Here is an 11174-nt window from a genome sequence, read left to right as displayed (position 1 = left end):
GGAGTAGGGCCAGCTCCTCCTGTTTGTTGCCCAGGCTCCTGGCATTTGTGTAAAGGCAAGTGAGCTTGCCATCAGCGGCCCTAGATTTCCCTGCATTCCTGGAAGAGCCCCATCCCTTGGGTGGGGTAGGAGTTTGTTTCCTTGTACAGCCTGATATATAATGGTTTGGTGGCTGATGCTTGGTGGGCTTGCACCAGGGATTATCTGCCTTTCCCCCAGAGAACTTAGTTTAAAGCCCAGTCAAGCAGGCCAGCCATTCCAGCTGGAAAGAGCTTCTTCCGCATGCAAGTGAGGTGGAGGCCGTCCCTTCCTAATAACTCGCCGGCTTGCTCTCTGAAGTGTGGGTTGTGGCCCTAGAAGCTGAAGCCTTCACAATGGCCACAGTGCTGTACTCTTTTGCTTACTTGCTGAAATTCTTCTCACCCTCCTGTGCCCATGACCCATAACAGGAAGGATTGAGGAGAAAACCACTTGTGCCCCCAACACTTTGAGCCCTACTCCCAGAGTCCTGTAGTCATTTATGACCCAGCTGGGATTGCTCCAAGCTGTGTCATTTGTGCCCACATGGATAAGGAGCATGTAGTGGTCAGAGGGCTGGATAAGTTTGGAGATCCTCTTAGCTACATCCCGGATACAGACCCCTGGGAGGCAGCAGACCTCATGGGCTGAGGGGTCAGGGTGGCAGATTGCTCCCTCAGTCCCCTGCGAGAGGGAGCCTCCCACAACAACCACTTTACATTTCTTCCTAGGGGGGGTTGCAGGACGTCTTTCTTCTTCAGGTATAAGAGCTGGTGGTTCTGCTGGCTCATCTGGTGCTGCGAGGATTTCATACCTGTTGCGAAGGTCCAGGGGAGTGGTGACCCTGGTGCAGTGCACCTTGGTGCCAGAGACAACTTTCATCCAGGAGACCCCTGGCTCTTCTGTCTTCTGGTGAAAGGCCTGGCAGTAGGAGTCAATCTTCTTTTTGCCTCCCCTGACCTGATGGCATGCAGCCTCTGCACCACAGCTTGGAGCTCCCCTATCTGGTATTCCAGGGTCTCCAATGTGGAGCACACCTCATAAGGGGAAGTGTCTTTGCTTGTGATCCCAGTTGCCTGCAAGTGTAGCAGGCAGCCCCCACAGACAAAAATCAGGGGTTCCATCTGAGTGGAGGCCAGAACCATGGATTCTGTCTAGGTGGAGGTCTCAGCAGTACCGGGGGGGGGAGGTCCCAGACTTGGAGGGGATTCTCGGGGTGCGGTGCATCCCCACCACCATTGCACCAGTAGTAGTCTGGGCCACTGCCGTGCAGACTCTTTTCTTCAGGTTCACCGCCTCAGGCCTCGTGCCCCTCCTGTTCGCCCTCCTGTGCAAACTCCCACACTAACGTGCATCCCAGGCCAAGCCTGCACCTGTTTGCATATTCTGTTCATGAAGCTCCAGTTATGTGGCTCCCTGGGGGTCTGGGCGAAGTAGGAACTGGTTGGGCATGACCCTCTTCGGCTCCTCTCAGCTGCCCTGCAGCTATCTATTTCCCTCCCACCACAGGCCCTGCTTACCTCCTGGCTATGCTGGGGGTTAGGTCAGGGGTTACTGGTGGGTCCTGGGCTCACAGGGGTGTGACGGGCTTCCACCCATGCATCACATGCCAGGCCCAAACCCAGGCTCAAACTGAACAAATCTGACCTGGAGCTACTGAGGCAAAATAAATGGAAGAATCCAATGATGTCTTCAGAGTCACTTCCCAGTGACTGCCCTTTAACGACTTATTTTGATTTTGCTGTGTTGCACAAATCTGGATGGCAGCTGTTCCATGTTACCAAGAAGAGAAATTAAAACTGGAGATCTACTTAAATCATCTGACGCTTCCAGCAAGCTTAAACACTTTTAACTATAACAAAAATATAACTAAGATCCATAGGGACAACTGATGCCAATGAAAGTGAATAGCCAAACTCTCTCTTTTTTCTAAACAATCTTTAACAACCTAGTGCCTTTGTTTATTCCCTGTCTTCCCCTACCCCTATTTTATTTTTGCTATTTTCCGTTGTCTCTAATCACATACAGAGGAAAATATCAAACCAAAAAGAACTAACTTCTCTCCTCATACCAGCATGAGGTAAATATGATTGCAGGGGTAGGATAGAAGATGGAATCCCACATTAGAAAAGGTCAATATTCATAGTTTGCTATGGTAATAAATAGTTCCAAGAATACCCAAGCAATATTAATGTTAAAAAGGGAATGGTTTACATAGCTATTTTTTCATAAGAATGTATGTTGTTTACATTTTTTTTCAATATTTTCTTCATCTAAAGATGAAAGAAAGTGGAACTGTGTCTTTAGAGGGTAGTGCAACTTCTTGGCTTAGGAATTTATACTGAACATAGTCTGCATGCCAACAGAGTGAATTGTGTCAGATTTTACCACACCCCGACTGCTATAGTAACACTTATTTCATAAATAGTAGGAAAACCTACCCACCATCATAAATCAAAACCTACAATTCCTCACCTAAATTTTGGAAACTGATTCAGAACTTACTCTGCTTCATTTACTGTCACTATGAAATGCCATTTAAAAACACTAATATTTTTATTCAGTATTTCATAACCTGTGAAAGAATGCAGAGTTGACATCTCTTAGCATTTACTTTCTTCTCCTGAATATGCTGGTTCATCACTCATGCTTTGATGAATATTAATCATCACAGTCAATGTAGCGTTATGATCTGTTCAGGAAATACCTGGCCAGGTTTTATAAGGGTACTCCAAAGAAAGCAGGAAAAAAAGTATTTTTCTTTCTGGGTGAAATTCACTTCCCTTTAATTCCATAAGGCTCGAATGAATGTGTGATAGAAACCTGCCTAGACACCTCTTCCAATCTCACAGCTTCGGTGGACCTCAGTTCTAAACCAGCACCCGCATAGGCTGTAAGAAAGAAGGTATTACAACCTTATATAGACCATTTATTTTGGGGGGACAGAAGGAAAGAAATGTTAAGGGTTTAGTCAGGGCTGGACACAGGCATGGGCGAACCTGGCGGCTGCCCGGGGCCCAGATGGAAAGGGGGCCTGAAAATGGTAAGTATTTTATTATTTATTATCATTATCTTTGGTGAAGGGGGTCCCGATACTAAAAGTTCGCCCGGGGCTGCCAGGAGTCTAGGTATGGTGCTGGGTTTAGTGGATATCAGAAACAGACAATTAAAGTGTATTTACTATTGATGAACTTGTCCTCTGAATGAACTCTGATGAAGAGTAGCATTTTCAAAATTTTAAATGAAAAAGCATGTATACAAACAATGTAGGATGAGCACACATTGAGATGATATGACTAAATAAACAAATGCTCCTTAAATGCAGTATGTGATTATCTGATTTCCAGTAAAGTGGAGTGAATCACACATGACACTGCTACCACTAACCAATTATGTCATTGCATCTGAAAAAGATAGCGCGGGTAATAGTGAGAACTGGTAAATAGATGAGTTTTAAGATTTTTTGCTTGGTTTGGCAGAGTAACCAAACTCTTAATGCTTTCCCACAATCGGCTCCAAAGGACTAGAAGATTTGCTGTGCTGTATCAGGCCACTGCTCTGTCAAATCTGGTATGCTGCCTCTGGCAGAGGACACTTCCTGATGCTTCCGAAAAAGTAAAGTACTCTGTGCTGAGGGCCATATCCCTCCCAAGCGAGAATTCTAAGGTTTCCTTCACAATATTTCAAATAGGTTTTGTATTGCTGGTCTCCTGCAGAACGAACAAGGGATTCTACCCACCAAAACAACTAGGTCTCAGGTAAACTACTTGCAAGTACCTACTCTGGATACTTTCAGACACACTTGGACGCCTATCTTCCTGGGATCATTTGACCCCTGCTGACTTCCTGCCCCTTGGGCAGGGGGCTGGACCCAATGATTTTGTGAGGTCCCTTCCAGCTCAAATATCTATGAAACCCCCACCCACTATGCCAAGGCTCTAGGGTTCCATACCGGTTGTGTAGCTCTCTCTAGCTCCCTGACAATGCACAGGTACTAAAACTCTTAGCAACACTGCTGCCTCTGGCTGTACCAGAAGATCCCCTAATAAGGAAGGAGGGATACAATCCATATTCCAAGGGCCATACTAAAAGGATTAAGGAATAATTTCTCTTTATTACTGCCATGTTTCACTTGCTAGAATAAGGAATTAAATTCATCTGAACTTCATAATTACAATAAAGCCCAAATTTGAAGCTTTGGGGTACACCTACTCCTTGAGCATGCAAGTCAGAATGATTCAGACATAATGGCCATGTCTAATGTGCAGCAGACTGTGTACTTGTTACTGCACAGTCTACATGTGCTACAGACTGTACAGTAACTGCCGGTACTACTGCGCAGTACCACCACTGCACGTCTTCTCCCTCACACAACTGCACAGTAGCAACGAGCTACTGCACAATTGTTCATTACTACTGTTGCCGCATGGTTAGTACCCGGCAAGGCTACTGCATGGTAGCAGCTCATTGCTATTGCACCGTAACATCTCGCGTAGAGGTGCCCATTGTGTATTTCTGACCCCAAGCCGTGAGAGTACCTTAAGTGCATGTGTTTGGGTGTCTGGGCCTAAACATTATGGTCCACATTATACACCCCACTCCTAGCACAAATGGAAGCTGTTCACAAGTAAGCTGTAAATAAGCTAAAATAAGACTTGTTTCTTACAGGGTGCTAAGGCTATTAATACAGTAGTGATGGGCAGCTTGTATTTCTGCTGCCTTATTGGATCTAGTGCACAAAAAGGGGGCTCAGTTATTTGTTCTTTCAATATTTTTCAGGAAAAAAAGTTTTATTTTGAAAAAATTCACACAAAAGAAAATGCATGCCATTCTTTTTTCCTGGATCATCTTGAAAAACATTCGGTATGCAGGCATGTTATATGATCAGGTTCTAGGTTTTCTACATTATTGTTTCTGTGGTTCGTTTGGCTTCCTTCCTTTCCGTATTTGATGTACTCAATGATCGCTGGGGATAGCAGTGTTAGTGGCAATTTAATTCCCTGCAGATGCAGATATGCGTTGACAGAAATGCCTGTCGTTCTTGCAGTCTCACACATCTGGGATAGAGAAGGATGTGGAACAATAATTTTCCCAGCAGAGGCAGTTCTGTAGGGACAGTAGTGTCTATGGTACGAAAATTCTCCCAAAAAACACAGATTTGTAGGGACAGTAGCCTCTGTGTCATTGACAACTTTCCAGCATCTGCTGCGACAGTAAATGTCTGTGTTACAGAAATGCTCTCTGCATCTGCTGGGTCAGTCAGAGAGAGTCTTATTGTGTATGTCCAATTTTAGATGTGTAAATCTCCTCCAATGCCAGTTTTCTTTTGAGTTATTTATGCAGAGGGGAAAAGAGCCATGAAGTGCAGGTATGGATGAATCTTCTTCATATAAGAAACACAGTTTAACATTTCAACTACCAAGAAATAGTGCTAAATATTCCGCAAGCAAAGTGTTAATGATTAATGCATCATTCTCATTGAGCATCCTACTTGGCTCCTATAATATTTTTGCTGTTGTAAATGTTTTGTGAAAAATTATATAAGTGTATTTGTTCAGAACAGAGATGTGCTCAAACAGCAGCAGTCTACACTGAATCTAGATTTCCAGCACCCCTGAATTGAAGGCTGTTTAGATACAGGGTTTTGATTCAGGGCCATGGTAATTCTAACCTTAGAAAGGTGTGTGGATGGACCACAGTAGAATAGCTGGACAATTTCCCAGCCTAAGGCAACTCTATTCAGAACTGAGGCATGTTATGCTAACATAACAAGGGTAACATTGCACATGGATACACACAGATGAGGGGGATCTCAGCCCAGGTTACATATCATACAGTAAAATAAAAAGGGTTTTATTATTAGTTTTCTATAGACCCAGAAATATTTACTGATTAAAATGTAATCCTTCTACACCTATAAATACAATAGACTTTAATCGAGTGGGCCATTCCATGGCAAGACTTCCTGTTATTTGAGAAAGTTTTGAATAATAACTGCAGTAGTGTAACTAGGGCAGGGTGAGCAGGGCACCTGCCCCAGCTGCCAACTACAAGGGAGCACCAGCATCCACCCCTGCTGGAAATCTTTGCTGCCACAGAGGAAGCCCTTCACTACCTCTGCCTGGCCAGAAGGGCTGAGCCGCACAGCTCCATATCAAAGTGGGGCAAGCAGAATGGTTCTCCCCCGCCCCCCCAGGAACTTTCGCCAGAACAGACACAGCCCCATTCCCAAAATGTACACATTGTGAGGGAAGATGAGGGAATGAGGCACCAGGATCTGGTCCCAAGAAACCTGGCCATGGGGCTGCCATCAGAGCTGACACTGCTGACCCCAAACAGCAGCCCTGGCAGATAAGACTTCCTTTCTCCTCACCCATGCCGCCCGTGCAGCCCCTGTCTGCTGTGGTCAGCATACCCTCAAAGACTTACCCCAAAGACTTTACATGCAAGTAGCAATAAAGGAACCACTCTTTTCTTGTCAGAACATTAAATGGGGGGGGGAAAAGGAACGCAAAATTTGGATGTGATGTGACCATAATTGTTACTTACCATTCAACAGATTAAAATTGAGACTTAGTCATGGTTTTTCTGGCTTAGCAGAAAAACACAGAGATGCAATTTTTTTCTGTTAAAATGCACAATCTATTACTGCAACTTCTGTTGTTCCCAAGCGTGTGCTAAATTCTTGACAAGTCCCAATCCTGCAACATAAGTCAGAGGCACTGGAGTAGGAGTGAGTAGGGTAGTGGGGAGGGGGAGAGGTGCTGTTTTTCTGGATTTTAGACTGTTTTCAACAGAGTTTGTTTTCTTTTACTATTGTTTTTGAATATTTTAACAGTATAATAAGTTATTTTGTCTTTTATTATAAGACACTCAGCCTTTTTTTGGAGAACTGTGGCATATAAATCTAATAAAATACAACTCACTTAGTTTCCTTTCTGATGCCTCTCTGTGGGTGGGTGGGGGTCTTCACAGATATGCCCCATGGGCGCCGAGAGCTGTGCAGCACCATCAAACAGGTTGTTGGCCTAAGATGTTTGCTGTCTTTGGGTCCTTACATCTCTGAGTGTTCCCACTGATTTAAATTGGACTGTACGTGCAATTAAGAGACCTGTAGGGTTGGGCTCTAAATGGGCAACATACAGACAAAGGAGAGGCAGAAAGGATTGTCAGTAGTATTGCGACACACCACTTAGCCTAAATTTACTGTGCATTAATCTACTATTAGGTGAAATGGGATAAAAATATTAAATGATGGGCTTTTTGGAATTCAGAGGGTATTTAAAGTAAACTCCAACTTGGTTGGTTACTGCTGCATTATTATAAAGTTGCATTTATCCTTCTGAAGCTGGCTTGCAAGTAATCATATTAAGCCGAATTGCACGCTTACAAGGCAATTTAAAAAGCCACCACTGTTACTATTAGCCATGTAAAGGAAAATACTTATAAAGGAAATACAGTATATGATGACTGTTTAAAAAATGCATCTCAGCTTTAACACAGCATAGCCAAATTACTCAGAAAAACTGTTAACAACTCAAAGCTGTTTATATTAACATATCAACAAATCTATAGCAGTAAGAGGCCAAGGAAGAAAGACAGGAGGCCCAGTCTTAGTTGGGGTGATTCCAAATTGAGCTTTTGTATGGATATGATGGTTATCCACCAGTACTGTTTACTGATTTGGGGATCATTTTCCCTCTTTGACAAACTGTCCTAAATGTTTAAAATGCAAAATGTTCTGCAAATAAAAAGAAAACCAAGTATATAAGAGGAATTTATAAAAACCAAGGCAACTACTCCAAAACCATTTCAAAACTTCTTCACAAACTAAAATGTAAACACAAATATTTGTAGTTGCAGTTGTTTGATTCTGGGGCAGGCTGTTTGTAAACAAATTGTCTAGAACTGCCAAGAGGTGGAGTTTACATCATTAAAAGAAAATAAATTCTGACAAAATAATATTCTGTGATTTCTCCGTCACTGAATATAGGTTATTACAGGATTCATGAATAATGATGGCCTATATCCTGTAGTCTATTAAAAAATGGCATAACTTGTTCTTTGAGTACATATTGCTAATTGCAGGCTACTGCCCATGCAAAAGACTCATTTATGTGTTATCACTGTAAATGAATGCACAAATTAGGATTAAAACTGCATCCTGAAAGGATTGTGGAGTAGCATAAAATACAACATGTAGGGTTATTTTAACATATTTGTAGACGGATAATATTGTCTGATTTGAAACACCTAGCCCATTGGTCTACTGGCTGAAATGTCAACAGCATTAAGTCAGCTATTCATTCTTCAAGGACAATATGTGAGGTATAAGTAGTTTATCCTTTGAGACAAAACTTTAAAAACAAAGATCCTACCTGTTTTGAATGGACATGATGCACCATTATTGTTACTGTTAATTATCTGTGCTTATAGTAGGAATTGTAGCTAGTATATAGTGTGCCTACTGTTTAGCCAAGACTTAGCAGAATTTGAGACCCAACGTGCTATGAGATGTGCAGACATTTAGTAAAAGACAATCACTGTCCCAAAGAGCTTGTACTGCAACCAAACAAGAGAGTGTCAAGGAAAGGAATTTATATAAATCCCCATTTTACAGATGGAAAACATAGAAAACACCTGAGAATGGCATTCCCTCTCCCACAATGTACTTGACCACAAACATATCTTTCTTTCCTACCTCATAGGTGACTGGCAGGGGGCACATGCCCTGCCTGACAGGGCCACCCCTGCCGCTGCCGCCAGCTTCCGTGGATGCCCCCTCAAACTCAGAAGGCACCAGTTGCCCATGCTCCCACTGTTGTACAATATGCTGTGGACTGGCTGGTTGCTAGCCTCTACCAAAAGGGTTGTTACTTTGCAGAAATTCTGCATGTGTAGAGTGTTTTTAATGTTTTGGGGGTTTTATGAAATGAAAGGCGCTAAGGAAATAAAAGAAGTTTTACTTTAGTTTTAATGCAGGTCAATCCTAAGAAAGATTAGGGACCACTTCCTAGGGTTCATGGTATGCTAGAAGCACCATTAGAAAAGGCCCTGAGCAAATGCATCAAGCTCATTCTGTAACAATGAGATATCCTTGCCTTTAATTAAAAATGTAAAATTAGATCCTTGTGGAATCCTGGTTAGACTGAGAGGACTATGGTCTCTAAAGGGCAGATAAGTCTGGAGAGGACTTATTTCTCTTTTTCCCATTAAGTGAGGTAAGGAAGGCCAGTTGCAAAGTATTTCTCTCCCACTACTGGGCAGGAGCCCAGTCAGAGACTAGGCTGAGCCCATACTGGAAAAAATGCAAAGATTAGGCAACAATAATGTAAGACATTCAAGAAAAAATTCCCGGAACAGGTCTAGTTAAAATCTCTTCTCAGGCACACTCTTTGTATCTTTGCAAGAATAATCCTTGTGCTACTGCTAGTTTAGGAAACCCTCAAAGAACAACAAGGTAGGATTAAAAAAGTTAATAGCAATGCAGACTTTTGAACTGGCACGAGCCTCACTCCCTCCTATCCAGCTCTCCATGGGGAAAGGTAATTTCATCTTTGTGTTTCTGTGCCCCTGATTAGAAAATAGATGAGAAAGTAATAATACTTCCCCACTTTGCAGGGATACAGACGTTTTGCCTATGAATATTTTGTAAAGAACTTTGGGTCTTGAATGAAAATTCCAACAGAGCAAAATACTGCTGCTGTTATTTATTGACTGTGTTTATTATTACTGCCAAATGCCTGTTCATCCAATTTATCTTGCCGTACCTAGTGCCTACATCGGAAATAAATGATGTCTAAAGCTGAAATAGCCACAAAGTTCAGTGACCCTTGAGGTGAACTTACAAGGAATACGTATAGGTATTAACTTTTTCCTACAGCACCCAATGCTTCTGTCTATGGAAGTGAACAGGAAATTGGTAAAATAAGCCATCTCTTACACCACGGAGTCCAGCATTTCCTAAATGAATCATGCAATGGGAGTGGGACAGGCAAACCACTGAAGAAAGGGTCATCATCAACGCTGTATGTCTTTACTAGAAAACAACCCACTGGAGTATTGCTATAAAACATGTAAACATCCAGAGGAAGTGACAGCAATTTACAGTAAACACTAGGTGTAAACAATTACCTGTGACTTGTTACACCTACTTATACCAGCAGCTGGCTAAACAGGCCCACACAGTCATCTATGTCTATCCCCATCAAGCACAGCACTGGAAAATAATTATTCAGTAGTGGATTTCCCTGAACTATGAAAAAGTCCATCTTGGTATGCGATAGCTAGTGAAGACTGAGAAAATATAGATGTTTATAGATATATTTTGAAAAGTTGAAGAACTAAATAAGCAAATAGGGCATCTTTCTAAGAGCTATAAGGACACTTTTTCTGTCCATCCACCCTCAGGAAGATTTGAGTCTTAGGTGACAGATACCGTTTTGATGGCTGGGCAGGGTTGAACCTACCTGAGCTGAGCATGGGCATAAAATAACTGCAACAAGGAAAGAAGTGATGAGAGAATGGAAAAGTGTCCAGCAATAGCATCTATTCCCTGCCTGAGACGCAAGCAAGTGCAGTTTGCTTGTCCTTCAGTTTTCCTCTTTCTTCTAGCATTATTTTAGCATCATCCTATTTCCATCTTGCCACCTGCAGGGTGTTGTTCCTTCCAATCTGGTTTTACTAATGGGTATTTTAAACTTAGGAGGCAGCTCATGAATATTTGCCAGCACACTGTACACTTGAAATGACAGGTTTCACCCCTGCTTGTTCATGCCCAAGGCCTACCATGCAGGAGGGAGTCAGTCTGGGTGTCTTGTAATATGGCAATGCTTGTCTAATAACGATTTTCAAAACGGGTGAGTGGCACAAATGCCTTGTGGCTGTCGGGAGGTGTGCCCTGCAGGGTCTTGAGGGAGCAGCGCCTCGTTCGGTGGTGGCACCTGACCATGGTAGGACATCTCTCCTTGTGCCTTGAGACCCAAGGCAGGAGGTTGAAGGACAGATCTGCCTCATGGTGGAGGCCGCTCTGAGGCCACCCTCCCCAGGGCGCTCAGCTTTGGGCCGCTTCTCCTTCAGTGCTGCCATTGCAAATGGGCTCCTTTCCTTGTGTCCCTGCACTTGTGAGGGGCTCTCCTGGGGAGGCGGGGGGGGGG

At 43.1% G+C, this 11174-nt stretch overlaps 1 long non-coding RNA gene across 3 annotated transcripts in view; it reads right to left on the bottom strand.

Moving 5' to 3' along the window:
- The window catches only part of LOC109288540, a 45823-nt gene extending 34659 nt beyond the window's left edge, over positions 1-11164 (bottom strand). For all 3 annotated transcript variants that reach the window (XR_002095179.1, XR_002095180.1, XR_002095178.1), the window contains exons 1-2: positions 10488-11164; positions 6568-6719 (exon numbers count right to left, since the gene is read on the bottom strand). This is a non-coding gene — a long non-coding RNA (uncharacterized LOC109288540). The remainder of the gene's footprint in view (positions 1-6567; positions 6720-10487) is intronic.
- Between the last annotated feature and the right edge of the window lie 10 nt (positions 11165-11174).

Source organism: Gavialis gangeticus, unplaced genomic scaffold (genome assembly GCF_001723915.1).
Source record: "Gavialis gangeticus isolate Ggan-Ray unplaced genomic scaffold, GavGan_comp1, whole genome shotgun sequence".
Classification (NCBI taxonomy): domain Eukaryota; kingdom Metazoa; phylum Chordata; order Crocodylia; family Gavialidae; genus Gavialis; species Gavialis gangeticus.
This window is presented reverse-complemented; position numbering and strand designations above follow the sequence as displayed.